The 12,078-nt window shown below is 47.8% G+C and overlaps 1 protein-coding gene across 1 annotated transcript in view; it reads left to right on the top strand.

Annotated features, from left to right (window-relative positions):
- The first annotated feature begins 516 nt into the window (after window positions 1-516).
- ERICH6B (glutamate rich 6B) overlaps window positions 517-12,078 on the top strand; it is a 63,764-nt gene continuing 52,202 nt past the window's right edge. Inside the window, exons 1-2 of the mRNA XM_059143986.1 lie at window positions 517-562; window positions 7,209-7,260. The gene's annotated coding sequence lies outside the window, so the exon portion shown is untranslated. The remainder of the gene's footprint in view (window positions 563-7,208; window positions 7,261-12,078) is intronic.

Raw genomic sequence — 12,078 nt, 5'->3', positions numbered from 1 at the left:
CAGACCACCCTCCCACTCCCCCGCCCCTCCGTCCTTCCATCTAAACAGCAGCCCACCGAGCCCAGCCCTGGGCCCCAGGATTCAGGAAAGTTAACCATGCAGCACGATTTTGTAATTAGGAAAACAAAGCTATAAAAGTTACGTACCATTAAATAAATAACACAACAAAAAGAAAACTGCACCCAGTGCTTGCCGGTCCTTTCCTGCCCAGGAGCCCAGGGTGGATGGGCAATAGGGCGGCCGCCAGCCTCCCGCAAACGTTCGTGGGCTGCATGTTCCATTAGGGGGACACCTGACGCAGTGGGCCGTGGCGCAAATAACGAGCACAACTTTCTGGCCAGCCACTGCCCCGTGGCCCGGGCACCTCCCCAGGGGCAGAGAGGCTGGCGGAGGGAAGCCGAGAGAGCGTGGAGGCTGGGAACCAACCCGCCACTACCAAACCACCACCACCCCTGCCCCCCCACCCCCGGCGTGGGGGCACCGTTCCCATGGTAACGAGGAACTAAAACAAACGCGAGCAGCCCCGGGACTTTGTGGGGATCTGCGCGGCTGTCCGGCTTGGGTAAGGCTTCGCACCTTAGCCAACGAGTGTGTAGGAGCCGGGACTCCCTCCTCCAGCCCGCGCCTGGCCGGTGGGGCCTGGGAGCGGTGTGGAGGTGGGAGGGGGTCCAGAAAACATAGAAGCATCCACAGGCAACCTTCTTTGTGTCTCTCCCCTTTTTCTGCCCCTCCCTCTGTTGGCCTTTCTGCCCCTGCTCTGCTTTTCCTCCCTCTGTAAAGGGCGGTGTTGGCTCCTGATATTACTACAAACAGAGGAGGACTGGGCCCCTGCCACTCCAGGGAGCCTTCTGGCTCTGCATTTTAAGGAAAAACTATGGCTGTGGATGGTATGACTTCTTCCTTTCCGGCCAGCATAGCCCAGCCAGCTAAGCAGAAAAAGAATTCCGGAGATGGAAAACTCCAGCCTTGCCCACAAACCTGTTCCTGCGGCCCAAAGCAAACCATTCATTGGGTTTCCCTGCATTCTCTTCCCCCACCTCTAAAATGGGAGAGAAACAATGGTCCTAATCTTGCAGGGAGATGGTGAGGCGCGCCCCCGACTGGTGTCCCACAGGTGTTCTCGGTCCAGTGCCTGCTCGAGGCCACCCTCCCTGCATGTTCAAACCTGGATATATTTGAAATTCTATTTATAAAAAGGGCCTTAGGAAATGATGTTTTAATGAGTACACTGGGGTGTCTATTCTGTTTAAAATTGCACTGATTGGTCGAAGGGAGGTCAAAAGACTTGTTTGACTTCTGTGCCTGTCCCCTGGCATGTTCAAATGTGGATCCAGATCACTCCAGGCATGGCATCATGGAACTCACCAAAGGGGGCCATCCAGTTGTTCCCCCAAGAGGGAAGGCAGTTGCCTTCAGCCAAGAATCCTGCCAGTTAGAGAGGTTAGAAACCGCCACGGCAACAAAAGCGCTTGCATTTACCCGGTTCCTTCACAGAAACGAGGCTTCTCCGCTGGCCACAGCCAGAGTTCCCGAGCCTCTGCTGGCAGCACCCCAGTCATACCCAAGCTCCCGTGATGCGCCCAGCCCAGCTCCAGGTTGCAAACCAGAAACTGTATGTGCCCCCAGGCTCCTGTGTGCTTTTTCTTCCTAGGGAGCATCTATCCCAACCATGGACTTCTGTGGAAATCCTGCCACGTGCCAGGAATTGTGCAAGGCTGCCAACCCCGTGGCTGAGGCAGATCTGCACACAAACGCCAACAGTGCGGAAAGGAAAGGGCATGAGAGAACTTCGGGGTGGGGGGGATTTGGAGGGGGAATTGGGGGTACAGTCCTTTCAGAGGAGCTTGCTCCTCTTCACAGAGGAGGTGACTTTAAGGAGTTGGGTTTTGGAGGATGAACAGAGTTCAACGTGCTTTAGGAAATTCCAAAGCCAGCTAGGACCCCCAAAAAGAAATCCCGCTCTGGAAGAGTTGGCGTCAGTGTGTACCCCGTCCTCCAGAAAAGAAAGTAGGACTATGAATATGCTGAAGTACAAAACCAAGAGGAGATAGAAGCCTCGCCCAGGAGGACGCCCCGCCCAGGAGGACGCCCCGCCCAGGAGGACGCCCCGCCCAGGAGGACGCCCCGCCCAGGAGGACGCCCCGCCCAGGAGGACAGGTCACTAGACTGATCCCTCAGTCCCAGCTCCGGAGATATTGGCCGCTGCCACTGGGACTAGGGGCACCCCGTGGCCAGCCAAACCCCTGGCCTTCTCCAGAGTTGATTCTTCGTGTTCAGTAATAAAACACTGCTAACAGGGCCGCCTGCTAGGAACATGGAGGATTGATAGGAAATGCACGAGCCTTCAGGAAGTGCTCGGAATAAGCCGGACTGTTCTAAAATCAAATCTCTCTTCATTATCTTCTTGAAAGGAGCACATACAACTGTCTACCAAAGCCCGAGGCTTCTCCTGCCCCGTAAGACAAGTGAAGCCCTGCTCTCCCTCCTCTGCTCTGCTGGACTGAAATACACAATTAGGCAAGGCCTTGGCAGCCATGAGTCCTCATCTAGCACTTGCTGGCCCTCTCCTGGAATCTTAAGGGTTTACCTGACCTCTTCACTTCAGGTTGTGTGGCTTAGATTCTCCTAGTGGACAAACAACCTACCTCTGTTCTTCCCCTCCCACCAAAACCAGGGCGTGCTGGCCTAATAACAAAGAGTTTGTTTCCTTTGGGTACTTCATCCCTCCCAACTCCAAAGATCCTCCCCCTTCTTGACGGATGCCCTTACCTTTTTAGAACAAAGGGATGCTTAAGCAGCACACCCAGGTCCTGAACTTCCTTCTCGGTTCCAAATCAAGTGAAACCCCAGAGTCCTGTTTTCAGGCATGACTGTGATAAACCTCAGCTCCATGTCTGTCCCCAGCTTCGAGCTGTGCTTTTAGAGCTCAGGTCTGTGCGTGCGCCTACAGCCTTGCACTCTGTCCGGAGAGCTACACCAAACCGTGTTCACACGGGTAATTAACACTACCGGCACTCTTCACCCAGGCCATAATTTTCTGAACTGACAACAAGTGGAGCTCCTCAGTCCTCATCAAACCCATCTGGGCCACCAACCATCTACAGTTGCAGGAATTCCAGGAGGCACTGAGGAGAGATTGAGCACCTAACAATGGCCAGAACCCACTAATTCATGGGACCTCATCGCCTCTTGGCTGCTGAGGTTTCTCTCCTTAGAAAGGGCTCACTGTCTCAGAGATATCCCTCTTCGAACAGGCCGTGGGGCCAACATGGGATAATAGGTCTGCCAAGGGCACCTGTTCTCTGTCCTACAAAATTCCTAACACCTGGGAGCTTGCAGGCTCCCAGTACCATCCTGGACTCTGAACATGAGTAGATAAGCCATTCTGCCTTGATTCCTGAGGATTTCAGTCTTCATAGTTACATTCTAAATGACTGGGTAATTACGCTTGTTAGAACCCGACAAGCAATCATAATAAAAAGTCCCTTCGGTCTCAGTCTTACCAGCTTTTCCAGTGACTAACGGCATTTTCAGGTCACAAATAACCCTCTTCCTCTTTCATATTGTGTCTCCCTGGTGTCTCATTGAAATCTAGAATGGTCCCTGCCTCTCCAGTCTACCGTGTGAAAACTTAGACCCACTAGCCAAGCCAGCTGAACTTAATTTTGTAGGGAGGTCCACCCAGGGGAAGGGAGGAGACACCCTGGTTAGGCAGGAAGGAGAGAGAAGGGTCTGTATGGCTGAGCAGTAGTGGCATAGCCGCTTCATAAACAAGCTCCCCTCACCTCCTCCCTCTACACAGAATCCTCTTTCCATGTCTTTATGGTGGCTAAAGCCTACCCCCTGCCCTCCCAACCCCAGAACGTCCTTTGGCTCACTTTGAATTAAGTGGGGACCGCCTGTTTCCCTCGCGGGCCCCACACCCTAGAAGCCAGGCATAGTGCTGGCCTTCTCGCTCCTTATTCTCTCCCCTTACAGACACTCGTCCAGCTGACATGCTCCTCCTCTGTTTTCATTCATGACCTAATCATACTATACTGTACTTTAATTTATTTTTGTTTCCCTGCTTAAGCAAGATCTTGAGGTCTACAGATACGCCTTACGCAATCTTGCAGTCCCAATGCCTGACAGTATCTGGCACGTACAAAGTCGATTGTTTGTGGAAGAAAGAGAAGAAAGAGAAGAAAGATTGTTTGTGGAAGAAAAGAAGAAAGGGAAAAGGGATAGGAGGGATCCTTGCAAGCTCATCATTTTCACTGGCACATTTTATGAGGTCTGATGAATAAGCACTGAATGATAGACTCAGATTCACACATATTTGAGCAGCCTGGAAGGGTGAGGCAGGGGCCAGCAAGATGAAATTTAATACTGACCCACATGAATACTGGCTATCAGTTTCAAAAATAAGTTTAGCAAAACAAAACAAACAAACAAACAAACAAAAAAAGGTACAGTACATAAGAGCTACCTTTGAATATTTGTAGCTCTCTGTAGAGCAAATCTGTTGTGAGTAGCTCCAGAGAACAGACCCGGGAAGGCTGGTTGAAAGCCCAAGGGAGGAAGATTTAACAGAAGTCTGTGTAATGCCTTATGTGCTAAATACACTGTCTCACACATAGAAATGGTGGCTGTGATCTTTCTTATCATTATTACCGGCATCATTGCCATTATTTATTATAAGAGCTGTCCAACTCTGGGAAGCACTGAGCTCCCATCCCTGGAAATCCAAGGTTATCACTGGGTAACCACCTGTCTGGGATGTTTGTCAACCTGATTCCTAACCCCTGGTCTCCTTTTCTCCGTAATCCTGTGATTTGAAGAACAATGAATGCTCTGTCTGTCCCGGGGGTAGCGAAAGCCTCATATACAATTCCTGGCCGAGCCAACCATCTTTTTTATAAAGAAACACATTTCTTGCAGTGTGTCTCCTTCAAGCAACCCCTCTGAAGCATCGCTTTGATGTTGAAGAAGAAAATTGCTTTGTGTGAAAACTCCTTTAATCTTATATAGATACAAATGCTTTGTGCTTTGGGGGATATGCCAAACTGCTCTTAGTATTTCAGAATTAATCTCATTAAAGAAATCTCGGTTTAATCCCACTGCTGTTTGCCAGAGATGTTGAATAATTCCATGCCTGATCCTGCTGACTCTGCCTGTGCCCCCTTCCTGGATTTGGTGTTGTCTAAGAAAACACATTGGTGGGTGTAGGCCAGATCATGTCATTCCCATGTTATAGAGGGCGCCTAGGTGGTTTAGTTGGTTAAAGCATCTGCCTTCAGCTCAGGTCAAGATCCCAGGGTCCTGGGATCGAGTCCTGCATGAGGCTCCCTGCTCATGAGGGAACATGTTTCTCCCTCTCCCTCTGCCTCTCCCCCCTGCATGTGTATTCTTGCTCACTCTCTCTCAAATAATTTTTTTTTTAATGCTGTCGTTGTAGAAATGTTCCCTTAATACATCTCTATCTCATTTTCCTAATTTGAAAAGAGGAAAGAAAAAAAAGGGGTAGGAGGAGCTTGCCTATTACAAAAGATAACAAATGAAATGATGGAGTTGTTCATTAATTATCCAATTCCATACAAATTTATGATAAACCATCAGTACCGCTAAGAAAAATGTTGTTCATATAGGATAACAATCAGTTGTCTCTTTCTGGAAAATATAGGAAATTCTTGATTAGATTACCTGGTTTGTAAAACATATTTTGCATATAAATGTATTTTTACATACAAACATATCAGTAAATGAAATTACTGACTTCCTCCCTCTGGACACAAATTCTGGATCTCTTCCATTAAGAGTCATCAGTGAATGATCCAAAGTTACAAGTATGTGAAATAATCACCCATTTATTCATTTTAACAAATATTTATTAACCTCCTCCTATGTGCCAGGCATCATTCTAGGTAGCAGGAGTAGAATGGTGCCTGGGTGACTCAGTCAGTTAAATGTCCAACTCTTGACTTTGGCTCAGGTCATGATCTCAGTGTTGTGAGATCAACCCCCGTGTCAGGCTCCACACTCAGCAGGGAGTCTGCTTGGGATTCTCTCTCTCTCCCTCTGTACCTCCCCCATGAGCGCTTGCTTACACACATACAACACATTCTATCCCCCTAGAGTAAATAAATAAATCTTTTCCAAAATAATAATAATAATAATAATAAGCTTGCCTCTGAAGAGTGGATTATCGGAGAGCAAGAACCAAAGCACAGAAGTAGATGTAGAAGTGATGGGCTAGACAAGGGTGAGCACAGCAGTAGCAGACCGAAGGAAGGATTCAGAACATTTTTTGGAAGACAGTGCCAAGAAGACTTAATGATTGATTAGTATATTTGGGAGGACGAAATAAGAAGGAATCAAGGATGACTCCAAATTCCTATATCTGAGCAAGTATATGAATTATATAAGAGGTTTCCAAACTTTCTCAGCTCATGGCACCCTTAGTGGCTCAGTGAATTTTTCATGGCACCCCCCTACACCCAAAGAAATCTGTACAGTTTTCATTTATTAGTTATATCTAAATAATAAATATTGTGCATCTTTATGTCACAGATTTATGTCACAACTTACTATAGAAACTGAAAGAATAAATTACACTTTAATTTCATTCTTGAATAGCCACGATGACCTTCTAACAGAACGTGCGTGCTCATTGGGCATTGTGTGATTTCTCTGATCTTGGAAGCTGATTGCACATGGTCACCCTCATTTTCTACTCCACACTAATTTCTGCGTGTTACTTGCTTTTTATCTCAACAACTGCCAAAAACCCAGCTTTGCAAAATATGCCATAATTAAAAGGAAGACAGCATAATCAAAAATTAGGTTTTCATACACTACCCAACAGATGCTGAGTATTGCTATTTTCTTCAAAAATTTAAAATCTACTACAGCATCTTGTGAGTTCTCTGCAGTGCCCAGGGAGCATCAGTGCTCAGATGGGTCAAACCATTTAGAGATGGGGAGGAGTGGGGAGATGGAAAGGGAGGTTCTGTAAGTGAGGGCTGCTTAGGTTTGATTTCCATGGTGAAGATTCAAGCAGAGCTACTGACCAAGGAAGGTTAATGAAGAAATGCACTGTAGCACAAAAGTAAACCATTCCAAATTAGCATAGGAAAAATAGCCATTTTCTAATATTCTTAGGGATTAAGGTATTCTCTGGCTAATTTTTCGGATAACTAAGAGCTAACCAGAAAACGTTTTTCTTTCAGCTGTTATTATTGAAAAATCTCTTGGCTTGGACTCAGTTCACTCCCTGACATCGTAAGTATGGAGCCATGAGCATAATTGGTCATAACCCCTGTTGTTCCCAGGTGTTGAAGGCTGCACGGTCATGATTGCAAATAATTCACACTGTCCTCCCTGTTAGACACCCTGTAATCCCAGAAATAGCAATGGCGCTCCACAAAGTGGATTTTATTTTCCTCTAGTAATTTTTAAGCTCCTTGCATTTCCTATCAAGAACACTACATTAGGTAATTCCCAGATATGACCACCAACAAGAAATATAACGCAAGAGCCAAATGTCCACCAATTTTGAAATCCAAAAAAATTTCTGACAACTGAGAGTCTTCTTGGTAAGTTTGTGGCCAACTCATTTGACCACAAAACCTGAACTGCTAGAACTTGGTTCAAAGCAAAATCCAACCTACACTGATGTGGAGCCATTTAAAGCTTCTCTTTATCCTACTTACTGTGAAAATGTACATGTTTGGCTATAGAAATACTAGTAAGATTTACCACAGGGTACTGCCCCAGGCCCATCTAGGGTTGACATGTATTTAGGCCACAATCACCATAAGGACAGTCTAAATCAGAAACAAACCTGAATGCCACAACCCAACTTGCCCTAAGGCTTTTAAATAAGAGACAGTCCTTAGATTTGTAGGCCCAGAAGGAACCCAGAGCCCTTCTAGATCAACCGAGATAACAAATGAGACAAGAAGCCTAGACACAAGGGGGAGACACGGGGAACATACTCAAAATCCCACATTCAGCTTGAAACACAACCAAGACAGTGACACATCTCTTGTCATCTGCTGCCCATGGCCCCGTCAGGCGCCTCCATGTGTGCTCCCATGAGCTGAGAACATAATACCTCAGTACACGGCTAGTGTCCACTGGGCACACCCAAAATACACTTCTACTGAGAGCCTAAATTGAACTACCTGAAAATGAATATATCATCTATTAAAACAGTTCTCAATAATCCCACTTCATTTCATATAATTTTGAAGATCTGAGGGAAGTCAATTCAAAGGCATTCTATATGACTCTTCAAGATTAGTCCAGTAAACTTTTAACTGGGGATGTTTTCCCATCTAAATGAATTTTCCTTTAGCAAATAGAAACCCTAAATAATATTTTTCGGGTCTTCTAAATAATTGCCATTCAGGCCTCTCCGCTTAAGGGAATCGCTAAGAAGTTGAGTTGTCAAAACTGGAAAGATGACATATCTTTCTCACCTCTTTGCAGCATGGTTTTGACTTGGAATTGGGCAGGGTGGAATCCCAAATATGTGAGTTCTGGTTTTCTAAGTTGAAAAAACAGGATAGTAACACTTTACTTGATTTTTATGAATCTTTAAGTTTTAAAAAAAAAAAGTAAAATACCTTATTCTGTTCAGGCACATAGGAAATTCTCAGTAATGACACAAACCTCATTTCCCCTGCGCCCCCTCACCTCATCCTGCAGACTTTATCACAGAATTTGATTGTTTAACCTGGGGTGGTAGGAGGGTGCTGAGAACTGATGCCAGTGCCCCAGGAAGTGCTGCCCTCCCAAGAACACAGTCCCTCAACCCACAAGATAGTGGGTGGGGGGTAAGGGGGGTACCATTCTGCAATGGCACACCTTTGTCCAGATGCTAGTTTGGTCACTTTTTACTTGTCTGACTTTAACCAACCAAATCATTTGATTTCTCGGAACCTGACTATTGACTGTAAAACGGTGATAATCGTGTTTGTCTCTCAAGGATGCCATAATGAACAAATTTAATCAGGCCCATTTACTGGTATAATTAAAGGATTATACAAATAGTTGGAGCTTAGAGAATGGGAGTAGAACCCCAAATCTAGAAACAGGAGAACATTGTCCTGATTTAGACAAAAGGAGAAGAAAAGGCAGATGTGGCAAATTAAGTCCCAGTGAGTCTGATATTGATGCTGGGCACAATTCTAGAACATTTCCTGTAAGAGTTTGGAAGCACTTGGGAGAGGTGATAAGTAGCACGGATCCCTAAAGAGCAAGTCACATGGAACTGGATTTCTCTGACCATGCCTTAGCGAAGTAGGGAAATCTTGAGGGAGGGCAAGTCCCAGGGAGCCAAAGAAGAGGACCCCTCCCCCCAAGACAGTAGAGAGAAAAGGGGCATCAGAGAGAGAAGAAGGAGGGGGTAAGCCTCAGGGAACATGGCGGGGGGTAGGGGGGTGGGGTGGGGGGGTTGTGCTCAGAGAGCCAAGAGGAGGAGCCTCAGGCAGGTGGGCTCCCAGGGCGGAGGGGGAGGAGCCTCAAAGACTAGGTCCTGCCAGCTGCCTAGAGAAAGCTGCCTTATTCCTTAAAAAGGCCCTCTCTCTCGCTCTCCTTTTTTTTCTCAGCAAACAATGTAGTAAGATCTTTCTCCCCACTTCAGCTTTTTGATGCTCAGGAAAAAAACCAATTTATTTCTGTAGACTATTTTTTGGCACTGTGACCCTCTAAAGATTGTAAGCCCTTATGATTCCCTTAAACGCAGAGCCCCATTCCCCCATCTATAAAGAGGAGATGACTGTGCCTCCGTTAGGGGTTGTTATACAGACTAAGGAGGCCAGAGCAATGGCTGACATGGAAATGTTCATTCCCTTCCCCCAACCTCTCCTGACTGATGGATGAAGATGGCAGGACAGATTTGGCTGGTGTCCTTGGGGCTCTCTGGTTTGACATTTGTATCAGTGATTTCATGAAGACACACATACTAGGAAGCTGGGAGAGTTCAGAAATGAATGGCAGTCCAAAAAAAAAATAGCGGAGAGGAGCTGAAGAAGATGTTAAGTCCCGGTGAGACAGGAAACGGACCCATCATCCTATTGGAGTCAGAGCTCTGAATGCACTAACAGAGCCTCAAGCTAAGTGTTCTCAGGCATGGCCCACAGTGTCGGGGAGATGGCTACGCTCACACTGGGCCTGGGCTCTGGACTGGGAGGGATCAGGCTTCACACATTCATTCAATGTTTATTATTTCCTACTCCGTGTGGGGCACAGTTCAAGGCACTTGGGCAAATCAGTGACAAAAACAAAGATCCCTGTGCTCAGGAAATTTATATTTCAGTGAGAGGAGACAGGCAATGCGCATATTAATGAATCAAGTTCTCAGTGTGTTAGAAAGTGATAAATGCTCTGGAAGAAAAAGGAAAAATTAGAGCAAGTAAGGAAAGAGCAGAAGGGTCAGGGTTCCCAGGGAACGGGGCTCAGGGGACAGTAGAGTGAAGGCCTCAGGTAGAACAGTGCCTGGCAATGTTTGGGACAGCACTGAGACCAGGGTGGCAGGAATGGAAGGAGGGAGAGGGCAGGAGGAGACACGTAGGAGAGGTGATGGGGGCCAGGCGGGAAGGCCCTGCAGGCCTGAAAGGGCTTTGCCTTTCAGTGCAAGATGTGAGCAATTGTAGGGTTTTATGCAGAGGGGTGAGGTGAGGGGACCATGGTTTTACCTGCAGAGAATCAGCCGCTAGCAGAGGGCTATGGCAGTTGGGGCAAGATGGGGCACTGATTAGCCGGGGATGGGTGGGAAACCCTTTGAAGGAGGAGCCAGCTTCACTTCTTGGTGGCCGGGCTGCAGGGTGAGGAGGAAAGAAGGGATGACTGCAGGACTCTGTCGGCAGCTGAGGGGCCCAGGGAGGAAGAGCAGCATTGCAGTTTGGGCCCAGCAAGTCTGGGTGGCCTGGCTGATGTCAAGCAGAGATGTCGAGAAGGAGTGGGAGATCTGAGCCCGGGGCCCTGGAGAAAGGTCTGCCTGCTACCTCCGTACACTTCAAAGGCTGTCAAGGGGGAAGAGGAGTGAGAACCCTTTATTGTAGCTTCCCCAGGGATGAAAAGGATGAACGACAGAGTGGAAGTCAGAGAAAGGCCCCGAAGAAGTTCGAGCGCTGCTGAATCACAGCCATGTGAAAGCTGAACGAGCAGCCTCCACCAGGCCATCTCTTGTTTCTAGATAACAGCTTCCTGAGATCAGGGCTGAGAGTCAGGAAGCGGACTGACGCACAATACAGAAAGTTATGTCCTGGCCAAGAAAGACATCACCGTAAAATTCCCATGGGCCAGGCAGTCTTCCAGGGAGGGTTTCAGCCTCCGGAGGGTGAGGGTGCTTCTGGCAATGCGTGCGGCCATCTTTCCTCCAGTGCCCAGCAGCCAAGACCTGGACTGAACGACAGACAGACTCTAATCCCCCACCCTCTCACTAGGCTGCAGTCACTACCAGGGAGTAGGGGAGCGGAAAGCAATCTCTACTCTCTCCCGATACCACGAACTAAATAAGGCACGGACACCCCTACACTCACACACACTTATATTCGGTGCTAGTTAGGAACTTGTGTCAGAGGAGAGTTCAGAAACTCACTTGAAGTCACATGTAAGTGGCCAGGCTGGATTTGACCCCAGGAAACCTGGCCCCAGATCCTGACCACCACGCCCCCCTGCTCTTCTAGAAGTTTCTCATTCCTGCTTCAATTCTCCCTTTCCATTTCCACTCAGACCCCTCCTCTGCTGACCCTCTGCAGCAGTTCTGTGGGAAACAGTGTTGAGTCTTTGACCAGGAAATGGCCAGTCTATAAAGCTGCACCCCCTGCTGGAGTACAGGGGGGCTGGCAGGGCTGGACCTGGAAGGGTCCATCCACAGGTGTGCACAGGACCCTGGGGGAGGGGAGGTTTGGCAAGGGAGACCTGGCTGAGGTAGGGAGCTGGACACCAAGACGGAGGCCCCTCTAGGGACCCTGTGCAGGGACCAGAGGGCGCTTGGACCTCCAACTGCCTTCCCTGTCAGAGAAGCCAGAGCCTTCCTTTATTTTGAGAACGCAAAGCGGGAGGATAGTGATGACAAAGAACCGCCAT

Source organism: Mustela lutreola, chromosome 13, assembly GCF_030435805.1.
Source record: "Mustela lutreola isolate mMusLut2 chromosome 13, mMusLut2.pri, whole genome shotgun sequence".
NCBI lineage: Eukaryota > Metazoa > Chordata > Mammalia > Carnivora > Mustelidae > Mustela > Mustela lutreola.
This window is presented reverse-complemented; position numbering and strand designations above follow the sequence as displayed.